At 39.3% G+C, this 20441-nt stretch overlaps 1 pseudogene; it reads right to left on the bottom strand.

Moving 5' to 3' along the window:
- Positions 1-16526: 16526 nt before the first annotated feature.
- On the bottom strand, positions 16527-16897 carry LOC102436226 (annotated as a pseudogene).
- Positions 16898-20441: the final 3544 nt, after the last annotated feature.

Below are 20441 nucleotides of genomic sequence, written 5' to 3'. Positions count from 1 at the left end.
CCTGGTACATTAAATTATTTAACAATTTAATGCATTTTAACGTTTAAAATGATATTTCTTTAAATGATTATGAAGCATTTAATGTAATTGAATAAAACTATGTAAAATGCATTACTATATGAAGTCAATCTGATCAATTTCACAATACTACATATTATGATGTAGAATACTATTAAAAATGTATTCATATAGTTCCCTTTAAACCATTTTTTCCTCTGATATTGGACACACACCAAATGCTTTCATTTATTCTCTAAACATTATCTTGACACTATTGATTTCTTAAATTGTTTTTTGGATTATTTAACTATAAAACATTTCAAGATTACAGTTTTATAAAATATGTATGCACAATTAATTATACTGTCTGACTTTGTTAGATATTTTAGAATGTTCCTGTAATTAAATGAGAAAAGTACGTATGAATTGGATTCTGTTCTAATTGTCATTTATTCTAATTCTTATCTGCTAAAAAGTGAGCTGAAAGTAGATTTAAAAATCTGAGAACCTTAAAGGATATGGTGTGTTTTTAATCAATACATCTATAATGGGACATTCAAAGAGCCATTTCTTTTAAAATAAAATAATAATAAAGTCATAGATGTTTTAACATAACAGGTCTGATAATGACATCTGTGTACTTTTAATTGTTCAATCAATTAGCACATATACATATTTCTATGTATCAGAAATATTTTATATACAATAAAGTTGGAGGAATAATCAGTTTTGTTTTTGTTCAATTGATATGACACCAATAAATTATATAGATTTTAATAATAATAATAATAATAATAAGCATTGAGGAAATGAAGTACAGAGCAGCTGTCAGATAAGTGGACCCACTCACTACCACTGTGCCCGCAGTCCAAAATTTGGGCACAGTTCATGAGCCCCAGCAGTGCACAAACCTCTATGTTTGCGTCTTCCATGTTCAAGATCCCTTTGCCTCCCCATTCCTGAATATCTCTCCTGTCCCCCCTCTTTAATTACTCAGTCCCCTACGAACATCTTACAACCAACAAACATCACAATGAGGTTTATTCTAAGCACTATACCTGGCCAACAGCATTCAATTCATGTTTATATGTGCCTGTGATGTAAACTCGTATCACCAAGCCTAAAATTTTCCTTTAATTTCCAGAAATTCTGGCCGAATGACAGTCTGCTTGGATATTCTATAGGCACTTTTTACTTAACATCTTAAAAATAAATTATGCCATCTCTACTCCCTAATCCACACCTATGTCTCCACCTGTATCCCCTGATTCAGTGGCACCAATACCTACCCTTTGTTCAAGGCAAGAATTCAGGAGCTATTCTACATGCTTTCTTTATGTCATATAACATTCCTCAGTGCCCAGCATGTAATCAATCATTACGTATTGACTGGCTTCATTTTAGACTTATGGTCACTAAATTCCAGTGTGCTCTTTGCATCCTACTAAGATTTTGTCTTTTGCTAGTCGGTTCACTCTTTCTCCTAAATGACTACTAGTATTTCATAATTTTTCCTTCTCAAACTACCAATACCTCTACCTGGTCTTCATTCTCAGCCAATGATTTTGCATTTTATTTCATTGCTAAACAAAAGCAATCCAGATAACCTTCTATACCTCCTTCCTCCACACCTCACTCCTCTGCATCAGGACCCACCTACATGGAGTCTCCTGGAGTCAGTCACTCTACACTCATCCAGTCTCCATTCCTTTCTCAAGAGGAGGGCTCAGTCACCTAAATACCTCATCAGTTTCTCTCTCTCTCATTATTCCAACATACATATAATATATACATTTGTTTTTTTAAAAAAATCACTTCTCTCTACATACCTTTCCAGTTACTGCTGTTTCTCTGTTCCCTTTTTTTTTAAAAAAAATATATTTTATTGATTTTTTTACAGAGAGGAAGGGAGAGGGATAGAGAGTCAGAAACATCAATGAGAGAGAAACATCGACCAGCTGCCTCCTGCACATCTCCCACTGGGGGTGTGCCCGCAACCAACGTACATGCCCCTGACCGGAATCGAACCCGGGACCCCTCAGTCCGCAGGCCGACGCTCTATCCACTGAGCCAAACCAGTTTCGGCCTGTTCCCTTTTTAAAGGTGCTCTCCAAAAGGAACATCTACCTTACTGTCTGCAGTTCCTCTCCTTTATTCTCTTCCTCTCTGCTTTTTCTATTTATTTCTCATCACAGTTGTACATGATAAGTAAAGCATTGTAAAGAAAACAACAGTTTACCCTATTTTCCTTCTCAGTGGAAAGACATTTTATATTATTTAGGTAGGTTGTTTGATATTTATTGCAGGCTGAATTGTGTGTGGCCCCTCCCCCACCCCCCAATTCATACATTGAAGTCCTAACTCCCACTACCTCAGACTGTGACTATATTAGGGGAGAGAGCCTTTAAAGAGGTAATTATGTTAAAATGAGGTTACTAGCGTGATCCCAAATCTAATATGACTACTGTCCTTATAAAGAGGAAATTTGGATACAGACAGACATAGAGGGAAGACCATGTGAACTGACAGGGGGAAGACAACCATGTACAAATCAAGAAGAGAGGCCTCAAGAGAAACCAACTCTGCCAAGGCCTTCATCTTGGACTTCTAGCCTCCAGAATTGGGGGGAAAAAAGACATTTCTATTGTTGAAGCCTCCTAGTCTGTGGTACTTTATTATGGAAAACCTAATCTGTACTAATAAAAGGGTAATATGCTAATTAGACCGGACATCTTCCAGATGTCCTTCCAAACAAAGCCACATTGGCGGGGGCTGAGTCAGAGGAGGTTAAGGGCAATCAGACCAGCAGGGGAGGGCAGTTAGGGGCAATTAGGCTAACAGGAGAGCAGTTAGGGGTGATCATGCAGGCAGGCAGAGTGGTTAGGGGCGATCAGGCAGGCAGGCAGGCGAGCGGTTAGGAGTCAGTGGTCCCAGATTGTGAGAGGGATATTCTACTGTCCTAAACCATCAGTCAGACATCCCTCGAAGGGTCCTGGATTGGAGAGGGTGCAGGTCGGGCTGAGGGAAACACCCCCATGCATGAATTTTGTGCACTGGGCCTCTAGTAAACTAATAAAGTAAATTTACCTCCAAATAATACACTATTTGCATTGTTGTTTCCTAGTTTTTTCAGATTTAGGCAAATACATATTGATTTCCTCTTAAAGAAGATGAGAATTTACATCATTTTCACCAGTCCCCAATCCATAAACACATACATGGTCAGCCATGCTACCCAATCTCCAAATACAGTTGCAGTATTTTATAGATCTAAGGAGCCATTGATTTTAGGATGCACTATCATTTTATGTACCACTAAGAAAGAAAAATACTTCCAATTAAACCATGACACAAAACTTCTTATCATTTAGACATTTTACTAAAAGAAATCTTTTATAATCAACCAGATATAGGTTTTATTATGTTTCATTTTACTTGAAAGTATAAGTGAAATAAATTATTTAGGGTATACCTAAATTTTTCCAAATTCAGAATCTGTCTGTTGCAAATCACTTATTTGACTCAGAGTCCTGCTATCTGTTTTTTTCCACACTGTCATTCTTCATACCATTAATGATGTTGATGGTGTCATTTTCATAAAAGAATCCTTAAAACACTAAAAGACTTTGATGTTGGCCTCTTAATCGAGTTTTGCATTATGTGCAGCTAGCCAGATTTATTATTCCCTTTTGGGGAATATTACTAACTATATCTACTTCACCACCTTTTTTCATTTCCACAGCATTGGCTCTTTATGTATGTACTAACTACTCATGTAGCCACTGCCAAATCCATTATAGAACACCTCCAGTGCACCCTGACGCTGGCCCTGGTTGATGCACATACTTGCACGGGTAATGACAACCTTCTTCTAAATTGTTGCCTGGCCAACAGCATTTGTAAGACATCACTTAATATAAGACAATTCTAATTTGGGGGTATGTTAAAAAGTTCAGGTAAAAATGAATACAATTCAAAATGCCATCATTTTGGTTAGAACAATAGTCAGTGATGATTTATTGGGATCATATAGATGATAACCATTGCAGAGGTGGATTTACTGTGAAATTCATGAAGGGCCTCTCACTGGGATAGGCATCTTCAAAGTCCTTGGGAGGGGACCTAGCAATGTGTTCACACGATCATAATTTTTGTAAAAATTATAAAAATAAGATATTTCAATTCCAACCAGTTAAGTTTGCCAGCTCTTTCCACTCTGATTTTGTATATATGGTCTGTCACATTTCCCCTCATGAATGATTATCCATAATCATAGTTACAGGGGATGCTGATATGAGGATATACTGAGTTGGGTTTAGAGGGCTTTCTTTATGTAGTGTGCAGTCACTTCCACGTACTGCTAGGCCGCTGTCAGCCATCCTTTAAGTTGTTATGGTTACTACTCACTGTGCTAGCTCACCAGGTATCATGAAAACTTACTACAATAACAGCAGGTGTAGGGTTGCTGAGCACTGAGAACATGGAAGAAAAAGGAAGATTGAAATGCATGAAGCCTGAAGCTAATCTGTGTAAAAACATGCATGTAGAATTCAGTTCTCATCAAAAGCTACTCGAAATAGTGCTCTTCTTTTAGAAATATATCCCATGATGCAGTGCAGTACTGACATCAACAAAAGTAATATAACATGTGTAATAGGCTACTACAATGAGGACATTGTCAGCAAATTGCTGGTGAGTTGTTGATTCAAAAAGTATTAAAGATCAGTCTCTGCCTCAGAAAATTTGAAATGTCCTTAAATCTTACTGCTAATATTTGAAGACATTATGACAGAGATTTTTCTTAAATCTGACAAAAATCTAAACTTTCATTTGACATCAGCATTAACAAACTGAAAGAAAATGTTCTCAGTTATTGATAATAAAGCACAAATTTTCCTCAACCATGCTAAAGACTAAATTATCTTTCCTCTCTCTATAGAAAATGACATCACAATATTATTTTCATAAGAAGAGAAGATCATAATATACACAGCTCAAAATGTAGGGAAAATATATATTACAGAGGGATGTGTCAGGTAGTCAGTTAATAAAAGTATTGCTGTATTTCTCTGGATTTTGCAATATTTGCAGTATTTTGTATATTTTAGATGTTGTCATTTTCTGTAAATTGTTTTATCATCCTAAATTAATTTGTACTCAGACCAAAGTTTTATAGCGTGATGTTCTTTGTTTTGAAAGCGACTCCCCATAATCATATTTGCTTCAGTCCCAGGAAACCTGGGGTTTTCGCTATGATTACCTTTCCTCTCCTGCACACTGGCCTCCCTGAAAGCTTTGGAGCACTTCATGCTCCTGGTTCAGGCCTTTGCCCTTGCAGTTCCCTCATCAGCATGGTGTTTCCAGACATAGCAACCTGGCTTTCTCTGCACTTCCTCTGGGAAATACTCAAAGATCATATATTAGGGGGGCTTCACTCACCATCCTCTCTAAATAACACTTCTAACCACAATGGCATTGCTAGATCAAATACAGGACACCTGGCTCTGTTGGAATTTCAGATAAACAGGAGTAATATTTTTGTGTAAGTATATTCCCCAAAATGCATGTAATATATTAATAGTAAAAAAAAAAGTATACATAGTTCAGCTGAAATTCAAATGTAACCTGGTGTCCTGTTTGTTTATTTTTGTTTTTTTTGGGGGGGGAAGGGGACGGGCTAAATCTGGGGATCCTACTGCCACACCTTTTATCTCCCTACTCCAAGCCATAGCACTGCTATTAGTACACGACACATTTACTTTTTTGTTATTGCCCATCTTTCCCACTAAACATCAACTTCATGGTGGCAGAGATGCTTGTCTGTGTTGTTCACTGATGTATGAAAGTACCTAGACTGATGCCTGGCACAGAGCAGGCACTCAGTGAATATTAATTTTAAGGGATTAATGAATACACAGTCTAAAGCTTACAACTTTACCTCTTAGCATTTCTCAAATCCTCTCTTTTTCTATTCTAATAACTCCTGCTTGGATCAAGGCTCCAGACTATCGCTACTGTGTTCTAACTGGTCCCCTTGCTTCCAGCACTGCTGATCTGAAATCCATTCACTATAAATAGCCATCCCGATTGATCTAAAACACAAATCTAAGGAAACCACTGCCCTGCAGGAACTCGTTAACAGGAAACCATCAACTAGAGGGGGGAAATCCAAGCACTTTGGCATAGTACTTGTGGCCTTCTTTACGGTACCCCCACCTACCCTTCCATCTCACCTACCATGGCTTTCCAATCCGTCCTCATCCATAGCCCACCCTTCACACCTCCATGCTAATGTTGATCAGATTACTTCTGCCTATAACACACTCCCACTGCTATCCTTAAGGACTCATTTCAAGTATCATTCTTCTCCATAAATCTCCTCCAGCCCTTACATCCATGAGCTGAACTAAATCTGTTTTTATCTGTGTTTCCATAGCGCCCTGTGCATAATTCTATCGTAGTATACTGTATATTGTATTAAAACCACCTATATGTTTATCCAAGGAGAAATTAAATACTCAGATACAATGACAGTGTGGTATTTATCTTTGATTCATGGCATATAGTATAATGTATTACACAGATAGCCTTCCCTAGGTGTTCGTTGAACTAAATAAATTCAACTAAGATATTCAAACTTAACACCCTCAAATATATCAGATGGAGCCTGCTAACCCGGGGTTATTGAAAGATCTGTATATAATGCCAGGGGGGCCCTAATAAAGAAGACACATAAGTGGTTTTTTTTGCAAAATCAAGGGAAACAGTTTGTGAACAGGGTATGTCTAGAGGCAGTAGAAGGTTCCATATTGGTGCAATGATGAAGTCCAGAATCATGGGAACTAAAGAGAAGACAGCAGAGTCTCTGAAGGAGCCAATCATGAGGATAATGTCTAGTCGAGCAGCAATGGTAAACTGCTAAGTTCAACAGTAGACGATGGTATGAGGAGGGAAGGAAGGGCTAAAATCATCAAGCTCAGCGCCAGTGGGTCCATGAAAGCAGCAGACATTCACATTTAGGACTTGCAAGGTCCAGATGTGCTGGGCTTCAAGAGAAGAGAGGCCGTGACAGGAGCTGGCTAGTGATACATGACCTGTCAACTGGATAAAAGGGACAGGCTCACCCTACCCTACCCAGGCTCAGGAAGAAGGATATGAGCAGACTAGACTTTTGTGGGATAAATTCACTAAGGGAATACAGTAATCATCTCACAAGAATACATTTTGATTTTTAACAACAAGTCCATATAATACATTTTCTGCCCAAATTTCACTGCAAATATAGCTAAGATTTAGTTAGGGAAGAAATGAACGAGAAGAGGAAGAGAGCCCAGCCAGTGTAGCTCAGTGGTTAAGCATCAACCCATGAACCAGGAGGTCATGGTTCAATTCCTGGTCAGGGCACATGCCCAGGTTGCCACTCAATGGCATGTGGGAGGCAGTAATCGATGATTCTCTCATCGTTGATGTGTCTATCTCCCTCTCCCTTTCTTTCTCTGAAATCAATAAAAACATATATTTTTTTAAATAGGTAGAGAAATCAACAAAGAAACAGCAATAGGAAAATGGTGGTAACCTATTTTTGTCAGAGCCTGGAGGAGCGCTCATCTGCAAGGTGGCCCATGGCCTGTTTCTGTGCTTGCAGAGGTTTGCTGAGTGAGGAACACAGAAGATCCCCTAATGACTGATGGCAGTTCAGTCCTCTACTTGGCAATTCCAAAACCTGCTTTGCATCTGGATTTGCAGAAAAGCTTTTAAAAATTGCATGGATTTCTATGCCTCCCCAGCCCTCCACCTGCCTTTCCTATTGAATCTGAATTTTTGCATGGAAATCTCAGGACTTTGTAGAAATCTCTGAGATCACTGCGTTACTAGGCGTTGCCTTTGGGAACTCCCACTCTACTTATGTCAGAGCTAGACAACTAACTGTAAGTTCTGATGACATGCTCATTCTAAATCCTGAACCCTCTTCCCCTGATGGGACTCCCTAAGAGCGAAAGAGAGAAAGAAGTTATCTTGCAGGCATTCCAGGAAACTAGTTTCTTGAAGAACTTTGTCAGTTCGCAACTCTGCAAGAACTTGTTTAAGAAAAAATGGAAATGTATCACTGTAGCACACAATCTTCCTCTCTCTACTTTCCTCTTTTCTTCCATTAAAATCAATCCATTAGTAAGAACTGATTAAATAAATTCACACACACAGAAAAAAAAATTCACACAATATTCTACCCATCAGAATCTTTGTGGGGTATTTTTCCCTTTAAAAAAAGGCTCAGTGCATAGTCTTCTCTACACAACCTTTTTTTTCATCCTGTTAGACAGCCTTGAAAGTTAAAAACCTATTTCCATTCAAGGGGGAAAAAAGCTCCTGACTTAAAGTAACTTCATGGAAAAATATAACCCAAAAGAGGTGTATCAAATGAAGGATGCTGAGCAGAAAAAGAAAACTATCGTGTCTCTAAGGAGTCTGAGAACAAGGTCTGAGCACTACAAGATGGAACCTTCCATCGGGTTGCTGTTCAACTTAATTATGGCTTAAGATGTGCACATGTGAAATTAATATTCAGGAACCTGGTGATTCAAAAAGCAGCAATCCACCACCATTTGAATTCATAGTCTTATAATCCATCTTTTCCCATGAAACAGCTAGTACAATATGATATCAGTGCTCAGATTTCTAAAGAGAGAAAGCAGAGGCCCTATTTAAAAAAAAAGAATAATGCATATGTAACTTGAATGCAAAGGGGGGAAATTATGCTCTTACTAAGGGGAAAACTGCAAAGTGTCCATCTTTTTAGTCCCAAACCCCGTAGAAATCCCCACTTAGCTGTTTAGGTCTACTAGGAATGTGATTGCACACAGACTAATGTCATACTCTTAAAACATTCTCTGAGCCTTGGGCTATGCTCATGTCTATCATAGCTTTGCATGGTAGGAAGTGGAAACAGTAAATTAAGGATGAGGCTTAGACTAGTCTGATGGGAACTGGACTGATAATAACCCTTTCCTACATGCCAATCCTTCCCATGGTTGCTAATAAACACTGTCCAGAGTCATATGCACTAGGGAAAGAAGACAAATGATTGTCCTCTGCAAGCCTCCACTCTGGCCCAAAGAAGCTTTGACTCCTGCTTTCCATGCCTCAGTGTCTGCTTTCCACAAATGCCTAATACAGGCCATGCCTCCCAGCGTCCAAAAAATTTCTGTTAGGCAGTCACCGCATCCTTCTAGAACTTCCTGGCTGCTCTGTATTGAACACTTTCATGTGGGATCATTCAATTTCATCCTCTACATCCTGACTTGTCACTGTCAGAAGGAACTAGCTGGACATAGTAGAAACACTTCAAGCTTTGGAGTCAGGTCTAGGCTCCATTACCCAGGCATGGCCATGTGACCTTGGGTCGGTTACTTAACTACTCTGAACCCTTTATTTACCTAGGGCAGTGGTCGGCAAACTCATTAGTCAACAGAGCCAAATAGCAACAGTACAACGATTGAAATTTCTTTTGAGAGCCAAATTTTTTAAACTTAAACTATATAGGAAGGTACATTGTTATTAACTTAATTAGGGTACACCTAAGGCTTAGGAAGAGCCACACTCAAGGGGCCAAAGAGCCGCATGTGGCTCGCGAGCCACAGTTTGCCGACCACGGACCTAGGGAAATAGAGATGCATTTTAATAACAGGACTGTAAATGTCAAATGAGAAAAAAAATATGTAAAATACCTATTACTGGGACTATCATATAATACGTGTTCAGTAAATCTTAGTTCCTATCACTGCCATGAAAGGCACTCCACCAAGAACAAAGTTACCACCACTGAGTATGTGTTGTGCTGATGGACTCCATCAGGCAGTTGACAGAATGCTAAGTCAAACTGCCCCTGTGAACATGGCAAGATCTGGCTGCTTTGCCCTCCTGATGTATAGAGCCCAGGCTCACTACCATGTTCAAGCCACACTGGCCTTCCCTAAATTGGAACATTCTGGGCTCTTGTTTGCACCAGATTCTTGCTGATACCTTTTCCCTGGCTCTTCCTAGGACTTCTCTTTCTCCTTAGATCTCACTTGAAAGTTATTTCCTCAGAGAAGTTTTTCTATCTCTATCTAAAAAAAATAAAAATCTTTCTATGTATTTTATATTCCAGCATCTACTCTCTTTTTCTGAACAAACACCACAATCTGTAATGATTTTGTTTATTTGGTTGTGTCATCCTATATAATAAAAGGCCAATATGCAAATAGGCCAAACGGTGGAACAACCGAACAACTGATCACTATGATGTGCGCTGACCACCAGGGGGCACATGGTGGGCTTGGGCAGCAGGCGGCAGAGTGCGGAGCATGGTAGAGTGAGCGGGGGCACCAGACTAAGGCGGGGCGCCAGTCACTGTCAATGGGCCGAGCCTCTGGTGTTTACTAAAAAATCTTTGCTCCAGCATGCTGCAGTCCTGCCTGGCGCTCGCACCTGCTGCCTGCGCTGGTTCCACTTGCACCCGCTGTCGGTGCTTGGCTACGGCCCTGATTGCTTGGCGCCATCGGTGAGTGCAAGTGGCTGCTGCTGGCCCCAATTGCCACTCAGGGTTTCTCCACCTCCTCCTGTTCCTGAGGGGCAATTGAGGCTGGCAGCCACCTCTTGCACCTGATGCTGGCAACAGCCCCAATCACACCCACAGCCAGCACCAGAGTCGCCGCTCATGCCCAGCACTGGTGCTGATCACTCAGTGCCATCAGCGGATGCAAGGGGCGGCAGCTGCCCCAATTGCCTCCACTGATGGTGCCGGCCCCACTTGCACCCGCTGCTGACCCCAGCCCCAAATCGCTCTGTGCAGGCAGTGGATGTGAGCAGCAGCAGTAGTAGTGGGGTTGCCGGCAGACAGGGGACTGGGGGCCTGCTGCAGGAGGGGCCAGGCTGAGGCACAGAGGATGGGCAGAGACCCTCCCTTGTGCCCACTGCAGCCTTGTGGCCCACAGTTCCTTTCAAGGTGCATGAATTAGTGCACTGGGCCCCTAGTATAATATAATCTTCCTTAGGATCTTTGTATTCTTTGTATCCCTCATGTCCAGGAAAGTGCTTGGTGCATAGCAGATGCAGTATTTGATAAATGAATGAATGAATGAACAAATTATTATAACTTCAGTATTACCTAAGTTTTGTGTTTTTTTTTTAAAAAAAGCTATTTTGGCTGCATTCTGATTTACTAATAGATAAAGCACTGAGAGGTATTGAATCTTTTCTTAGCTTTGAAAAAAGACATTGTGAGGAAATGTTGGAGATACGATGGCCTCTTGATAAATGCTAAATATCTAATAATTATTTGTGGTGATATTTTTGTTAATTAAAGAACAGTAGCCTCAATGTTATGAGAGAGCACAGTCTTTTAATTTCCATTTGCCTTGGTTACCTCAACTATAAAATGAGGAAACTAATCAAATGTACATCATGTGTGCTATGAAAATTAAGTTAGTTTATAAATGTAAAGTGCTTGAACTGGTACCTGGAACACAGTCAGTGATAAAAATGGCATTGCTAGAGTCTATGGCAAAGACAATTTTAACTTAACTGATTAATTCATCTCACAGAGGCCACAAATATGGAAAAAGGCAGAATCCATGCAGTGTTGGTGAACAGAGCCCTGCTGTCATACACAGGGTTAAAGAAAAGTACACAGTTCTGGCCCGTGTGCTCAATGGTTAGACCATTGGCCTGGGCATGGAAGGAAGGGTCAAGGCTTTTATTCCTGGTGAAGGGGCACATACTAGATTGAGGGTTCTCTCCCCAGCTCCCCCAAGTCAGGGAGCATGTGGGAGGCAACCAATCAATGTGTCTCTCTCATATCGATGTTTCTCTCTGTCACTCTCTTTTCCCCTCTGTCCCTTCCTTCCACTCTATCTCTGAAAAGCAATGAGGAAAAAAATATCCTCAGGTGAGGATTAACAAACAAAAGAAGTATATAATACCTATTCATTGAGCATTAGTATACATCAATACTGATATCGCCTGACAAGATGAAAATGTTCCACTAAAATCCCTGGAGAGATTATATCCTCCAAAAATTTTGGAGGAAACTGTATTTTTACTAGCAACATATAACTATCAAAAATTTACTTTAAATCCATGCTAACCAAACTGGTCAGAGATGACAAAATATTCAAGAATCTTCTGGTCAAATGCACACAAAGCTTTTTGGGTAGAATCCATGCTAATCGGATGTATAGTAATACATAAGCCAGCCAATCTGTGAATTTGTCTGTTATACTTTCTGCTGTGTATGATCATGACCCTTGAATAAAGATTCATTTCAATACAATAGCTAGTAAGATTTTTTGTATGATCCCAACACAAATACAGAGTTTTGAACTTATAATAAACTCAATGTGTCTGTTTATAAAGATAAAAAGTGTGGTTTTTTAATCCACGTTAGTAGAAAACTAAAAATAGCAAATGGTCCCATATTTATATCTCAGTAGTCAGAATACAAATAAACATCCTTGGTGAAAACACATCAGTGCTTCCAATTAAGGCAATATAATTGCATGCTTTGAAGTGGAACAATGGAAAAACTTGACAATCCATTGTATTAATATGAGACACAGACTTTGGAGACATATAAAAAATAACATTTAATCTTTGTAAAGCATCTGCTTCTATATACATTTTGCATAACATTTATGTATTGTGCATAAACATACACATTATATAGATAAAGAGATAGCTATGTAGATAAACATATGTTAAAGAGCTAGATGAAATCTGGTGCAGGCCACTAATTCACTTTAGTAAGCCATTACATTGCTACCACTGCAAGTTCTATTGTCTTCTACAGTTTCATTGTTTTCAAGAGGAGGTAGAGCTTTACACATTTAAACTCAGTCAATTAATTTACTGACCTGGCACAGATCTTTAACAACCTATGTGAAGGTTAAGGACAAAATCTCAAATAAACTAGAAAGTGGTATAGAAGCTGAGAGCAATGCTTTCTATTCTATGCATATCTTCAAGTGTTTTATTTTATTTATAAAGCAAATTGCAATGTATAACCATTGAAGAAAAAGATAATAGTTCAAATAATAATCTCTATTTATAAGTAATAATCTTTTGTAAACTATTTGTAGCACCCAGTAGTTTTCCTTTTTTAGGAGATTGCACAAGATAATCATTTAGTGATCAGTTCTCAAGCATCACTGTTCCCTTTCTTTGCTCTCCAAAACAACCAAAACAAACTAAGTTTTATTAGTAAAATTATCTCTACTAATAAAAGGGTAATATGCTAATTAAACTGGACATCTTCTGGACGTCCTTCCGGATGTCCTTCTGGACAAAGCCACAGAGGCAGTTAGGGGTGATCAGGCCGGCAGGGGAGAGCAGTTATGGGCAATCAGGCTGGCAGGCACAGTGGTTAGGGTGATCAGGCAGGCAGGCAGGTGAGTGGTTAGGGGCCAGTGGTCCCAGATTGTGAGAGGAATGTCCAACTGCCAGTTTAGGCCTGATCAGTTGGACATTCCCCGAGGGGTCCTGGATTGGAGAGGGTGTAGGCCAGGCTGAGGGATTCCCCCCCACCATGCACGAATTTCATGCACCGGGCCTCTAGTCCTATATAATAAAAGCCTAATATGCTAAGTGTCAACCATTCAACCACTTGCTATAACACACACTGACCACCAGAGGAAAGATGCTCCTACCGGTAGGTTAGCTTGCTGCTGGGGTCCAGCTGATCAGGACTGGGTGAGATGGCTGGGCACACCCTGGAGCCCTCCCGTGGTCACTCCCCAGCCCTTATCATGCACTGGTGGGGTCTCTCAGCTTGGTCTGCACCCTCTCGCAATCCAGGACCCCTCGGGTGATGTCAGAGAGCCGGTTTTGGCTGGATCCCCACAGCCCAGGCCAAGGGACCCTACTGGTGCATGAATCCATGCACCAGGCCTCTAGTTTGTTAAGAATCTTAGTTTCTGGGCCACTCACTCTCCCTACAACAGTATTTAATTTTATAAGATTTAAGTAAAATTACCAGTTAGATTTTCTTATCAAGACAGATCCAGGTGATACTTTCAATAAAGGTTTAATATTAAAAACACTTTTACAACTCAATAACAACAACAACAACAAATTCAATTTAAAAAATGGACAGAGGATCTGAATAGAGCTTTTTCCAAGGAAGACATATAAGTGGATGAATTGGTAAAGGGAGTCAAATATATGGTAATGGAAGAAAATTTTATTTTGAGTGGTGAATATTCAATAGTGTTACAGATATCTATTATAATGTTGGGCACATGAAATTTAATAATGTTATTAAATAATGCTACTTCAATAAAATTAATTTTTTTAATTAATTAACTTTTTTAAAAAAAGAATGATCTAGATGTGCAGTTAAATAAAACTAGGAATTTGGTGAAAAAAATAATATTTTAATAGCAATGGTTGTAATTTATAGTCTTTTAGAAACTCCTTTACAAATAAGATAGTGGTTGTCCTATATAATAAAGCAGTAATATGCAAATTGACCATCATTCCAACACACAAGATGACCACCCCATGTGGACACAAGATGGCCACCACAGATGGCTGACAGGGGAAGGCAGTTGTGGGTGATCAGGCCAGCAGGGAAGGGCAGTTGGGGGGGGGGCAGGCCTACAGGGGAGGACAATTAGGGGTGGCCAGACTGGCAGGGGAGGGAAGTTAGGGGCAGTTGAGCCAGCAGGGGAGCAGTTAGGCATCGATCAGGCCTGCAGGGGAGTGGTTAGGGGGCAATCAGGCAGGCAGGCAGGCAGGTTGGGAGCCAGCAGTCCTGGATTGTGAGAGGGATGTCTGACTGCCTGTTTAGGCCCAATCCCACTGGGGTCCTGATTGGAGAGGGTGCAGGTTGGGCTGAGGGAACCCCCCCCCCCCCCCCAGTGCACGAATTTTGTGGACCGGGCCTCTAATATAATATAAAAAGAAGCTTCATTAGAACATTTTGGTCTAGATTTGGAAATCAAGTAGGAAGAAAGCAGCCAGCTCTAGAGGAGAGCAAGGAATTTGTCACAGTTGCCTTTAACCTAAAAATAAAAAGTCAAAGTGAGAGGCAAGTGTTTATTTGAGATTTAAAAAAGTTGCAATTTAGAGGCATAGACTCTGGCAGAAACCCAAAGCGGTTTTTATGCGAAAGAGAAGGGAAACTATTACATGAATAAAAGAAAAAAATATTTTTTGGTGTGAACAAGCTAAGTTATTCTTTAGTGATGCATGACTGGTTACTGATTTTTAAAAATGTCCTTAACTGTCAGTCCTTGTGATCAGGAGACCTGCTTGCCTGTTAGCTTTGCAAATAGTTGCTTATAAGACAATGTTGGTTTGGCCCAGTTCAAAGGTTATTTTTCCCATGTTCAAGGCATAAGACATGTAATGCAATTCCTTTGGAATGGCTGTCTTGACTCCGTTTTAAAATGGTTCCATTTCTGCCAACTTTTTATACTTTGCACACATCACAAATAGATAAGTTACAGTTAGGACAGTTTTGTTTTAATTCCAATCTCTCAACCTCTGCCACAATCACAACAAATTCTCTTCTAACATTTTTCTCTTTGTTTGTAACATGAAAAAATCTTAAGCTATTTTGTAGTACATAAAATTAATTATTTATAATATTTGAACCATCTTCCATTAGAATTGAAAGCCCTACAATACAAGCATGCTTACAGTATTCCAGGTTGGAGTAACTCTTTGTAATGTAAAATGTTATGACATAAAGTTGATTTATTCATAATCTGCACTGCTTTGTTGTGAAATATTTAATGTTGTGGATGTAGATTCTTTAGTAAAATGCACTGCATTGAACCCAGAGATGTACTTTATGTAACAGTTACTAAGGATTTTACAAAGTACCTCTGAAACTCTTCCTGGTACTCATGATTAAAGTTTCAGCCTGACAGTCCAAACAATGAAATCAAAATAGCCATCTCACATGCAAAAGGCGTGCTTCAGGGTATGGCCATGCACACAGTTCCTGCCTTGCCAAGACCAATGTGGCAACTGAGCATTCGGGATTTCATTGTCCCTACTGTCAATCTATAACTTCCCAGGATACATCCATCAACAGAATTTTGAGCACAAGTTTTAAAAATTGAGACTAAGATGTAATTGATCAGTAATAAGTATTCACCATCCAAGAAACTGAGTCAAGATGTAGCATGGTTAAAGGCATTAATTTAACTTTTAAATAATTTTTAATAAATGAATAATTTAAGGTTGAGCTATACTGTTTCTGATCTGTCTGCCTTTTTATCATGCTTTGCTTTATCACACTTCACAGATGGTGCATTGTTTACAAATTGAAGGGGAGACCCTCCACCAGCAAAAAGATTACGACTTACCTTACTGCCATGGTCTGGATTCAAACCCACAATATCTTCAAGGTACACCTGTACCTAGAGTCCTATCATACCATACTGAGTTTAAATGTCTCTCTCTCTCTCTCTCTCTCTCTCTCTCTCTCTCGCTCTCTCGCTCTCTCTCTCCAGTTGTATAACTTTATTCGACCATCAGCATTAGTTCTCGTCCACATTAACAGTCTGCAGATTTTTGAAAGTGGTGACAGGCACATAGGTGACCAATGTACACAGCTTGTTTGGTGAATCTTCATCCTCATTACGTTTTCTGGACAAACGTACCCGGGTACGATGTGGGGCATTCCTTATTCCTTCGGCCCAGACAGCTTTGTTGAGCCTGGTGTCGATGCGCACGTCTGGAGTCCCCATCTCCTTCATAGCAAATTTCCGGGTCTCCTTGAGTGCCCGAGGGGCACGCTTCTTGAAACCCACGCAGTGGATGCACCGTGGATGTTGATGGTGTGCTCCCTGGTCACCACCTCGTTGATGGCGGAGGGGCCCTTCTTCTCGCCACCCTTTGCGGGAGCCATCGTGCCGGCAAGTTGGAAAAAGCTAGATGTTTCTTTAACACAGATGGTTTGGCTACTACATATATCCTGGAGGGAAAGTAATCATTTTTTTTTTATTTTTTAATTGGTTATTCTTCAGTGTCACACATAGCTAGAGATAAATATTTTAAAAGGAACATTCATTCCTTTTTAAGAAAGTTAAAGAAGTTGAAGTTGACTAAGATGAAAAATATGAGGGGGTATGCAAGTGAACGAGGAGCAGCCATCAGTAGTCAAATGGCATCATCATGCCGGGAAAGTTCAACTATTACCATCTGCCTGTGAATCCCCTGGACAACTTTTAAGGGGTTAAAACTTTGTGTTTTAGACTCTGTAACAGTAGAAAAATCATTCTGCTGGCTTATTCAGGAGTCTTTGTACAGTCTGAGAGACATTTGAAGTATTGTGGCAGCCTCAGAGTCAGAAGTTTGAAAGCTTTGGCACTTCTAGGCTAAGCCATCTCATAAATTAAGATGGAATTACAGCAAGCCACAAATAATAATACCTTAACTTTTAATTTGCCATTGTCTTAAAAGTCTGAAGGACTCTGAGAAGTTGAACAAAAGGCCACTAAGAATAACCTGCTAGAAATACACTCCAAAGAAGAAAGTAAACAATGAACCTCAGATAGTTCAAGGCAAGGCACACTAAGAGTGTATGGGACCAAAAATAAAAGTGCGAAGAGAAACTAAAAAGCTTTGAGACTGGCCTTTAGGGTGGTGCATATGAGAGGGGGAAGAATTTCTAGTTAAAGCCTTTCAAGATCCAACACATTACACTTTTTGATGGCCAACGGTATCATTCTGACCTTGACTGCTGCTGCAGAAAATAGAGGGGCATTCAAATGTGGCCATGCATTTGCTCCACGTCAGTCAGACACTGAGGATAATGATGGCCCAAGAATAGAGGTCCTTTTGTAAAATTCTTTGTTCTCTGTGGGAGAAAAATCTGAGAAATATTCTCTATTATAACCCAAAGAGCACTCTTTCTTACAGTCCATAATAGTGGAGAAAGGGAAGAGTATTATTAAATGAGGGGAAAAGTTTACTGAGGGAAATAAATACATAGGGAAACTTCAGGATTTCACAAGATACTTTGCCTATGTGAACTTCTTTAATTCTAAAAACACTCAGAGGTAGTCATTATTATTTCTATTTGAAGACATGAAAACAGAGATGGAGAAGAGTAAACCATTTGCCAAAGGCCATTTAGTGACAGTGATAGAGACAAGATTTGCACCACAATCTGTTGAGTCCAAACCCCCAGTTTTTAACCATTATATTTTTCCACCCATTATTAAATCTCAAGAGTTGTGAGATCATCTCTAGTAAGTCCTATCTTTCCATCCAATGACTGTAGGCAAATGTTATCTAGAAGATCCTTAGTTTCACTGCATGCTATAGAGACATGGCTGACCTCTAGATGGTTCTTAAGAATTACCTAGGAAGGACATTCACTATCAAGCTTCACCCAGCCCTTCTACCAATTAAGTTCTAAAGGACCGGAGAGATGAACTCGTTCCACTCAAATGACAAAGGTCCTGATGAAGAGAATCGGACCACAGCAACTCATCTAGTATCTGAAAGGCTTCACCCTCGTTAAAACAATAGCCATGACAGACAAGCTCCACAATCCTCTGAGAGGAATAACCCACCAATGCAAATTCATCTCCCTGAAATGTCAACATCTTTGCAGAGGTTATTTTAATACCAAACAATTAACCAAAACAATTAAGGAAGACCCTCGCCTACAATAATCAAGTAAAGTAGAATATTCAATTTCTCTTCTCTGGGCATTATTTCAAGGGTTCATAATGCAATATTCTGTTCTCAAAATGGATTCACTCATCTGGTGGAGAGCCCTCATGTAAAACCATGTTAACAGGTTTTTTTAATTTTTCTGCAAAATGAACAAAGACTGTTTTATACAAATACTTCGATAATAGTATAAAAAAGTATAATTTTGTGTTAATTCTGAGCAAGTCTCCGTTTGACCTCAGTAAGATTAACTATTCACAATAGAAAGCCATTTGAAATGCAGCATTTGGGAGGGATCATCCATCACAGAGACTAACACATTCTCCATGCTAGACTGAAGCTTAGAACTTAATGGCAAGTTATTGACAGCTTTCGTCTTCACAGCTGCCCCTGGAATCTGTTAACAAGTCTGTTCTTCTGACAGGCAGATACTAGGAGAAACTCGCAGTAATCCAATGAACACATTAAAAGAAATGCAACCCTCTAAAAAACTATGCCTTCATTCTGTTGAACTAAGTAAATATATCTTTTAGTGGTCATCAACCAAGTATATTTAACAAATCTAGCCGTATAGATTTTTTTTATCACCTTTAGAAAAACTATTTCTGGCAAACAAATAGTGAAAAGAACTCAATGTGTCAGAATTTCCAAATTCTTTTTTTTATTACAATTCTCATATTGCAGTTCTACCATCATTTATGTCAGCAGCAGCCTATTAAAATGTATGTAGTTTAATAACATATACTATCTTGATTAATTCTAAAAACAATCTTCTATGATAAGTACTATTAATCCTTTTTCTTTTTTGCAGATAAGTAACCTGAAGCTTTGAGAAGTTAAGGAACATGCCTAGCTTATACTGTTAGGTATTGGTAGAATAACCAATCCCCGCCCCCCTTCAATAAAAATCTACTTTTTCATGATATAGAGAACCAGCCTTACAATTGAAGCGAGAATAAATATTTTTTATGTTAATGTGAATTAACAACAGTATCTTTTTAAAATTATGTGTACTGTAGTAAAAGTAAGTTGAAATCAAATTTTTGTACAGACATTTTTAGCATAAGTCCTACATAATTTACATATATATGTAATTCTGATAAAGTTCAAATATAAATATGTACATATTAAATATATCATTGCTAAATACATAAAAGTAGGCAGTCTCCATTGTAAAAAAACTGAAAGACTGAAATAAACCCTCTGTCAAATTTCTGGCCACACTGCCATCATCACTACAGTCATCACCAGCATTTCACAAGCCTTTAAATCCACTTAAGTCATGTTCTTGAGTTGAGGCATCAAAGACTCACATTAAAACTACTATGTTATTGGGTGAGGCTGTGGGTGAATCACATTAAATCATTATAAACCACTAATATTCTACATTACTGTTTAACTAATTGTAATCACCTAGCTGGTCCTTGAAGAACTAGATCACCCAGAACAAATGTTACCAGGAGATGGAGAAGGAAAGGTTAAGAGAGTTCATAAGTTTGTTATTCCTAAAATAGACGTCAGAATTTATTCTGCCAGGTTTGTCTCAGGATGATGGGATTGGCTATTGAATGTATTAATGCACACAGCACTGTAATCACACACGTATTTCCACATCCTACAGCGTATAGAACAGCTGGTCCTCAGCAGAGCCCCGCCTCCCCATAATGACCCTAGACTTTGCAGATTGTCGGGACTATTTCTCATGATGCCTTCTATACATGGCTCTTTAAAGGACATTTCCTGTCACCTTTTCTTTCAAGTTCTATTCT

The sequence above is a fragment of the Myotis lucifugus genome, unplaced genomic scaffold (assembly GCF_000147115.1).
Source record: "Myotis lucifugus unplaced genomic scaffold, Myoluc2.0 scaffold_25, whole genome shotgun sequence".
NCBI lineage: Eukaryota > Metazoa > Chordata > Mammalia > Chiroptera > Vespertilionidae > Myotis > Myotis lucifugus.
This window is presented reverse-complemented; position numbering and strand designations above follow the sequence as displayed.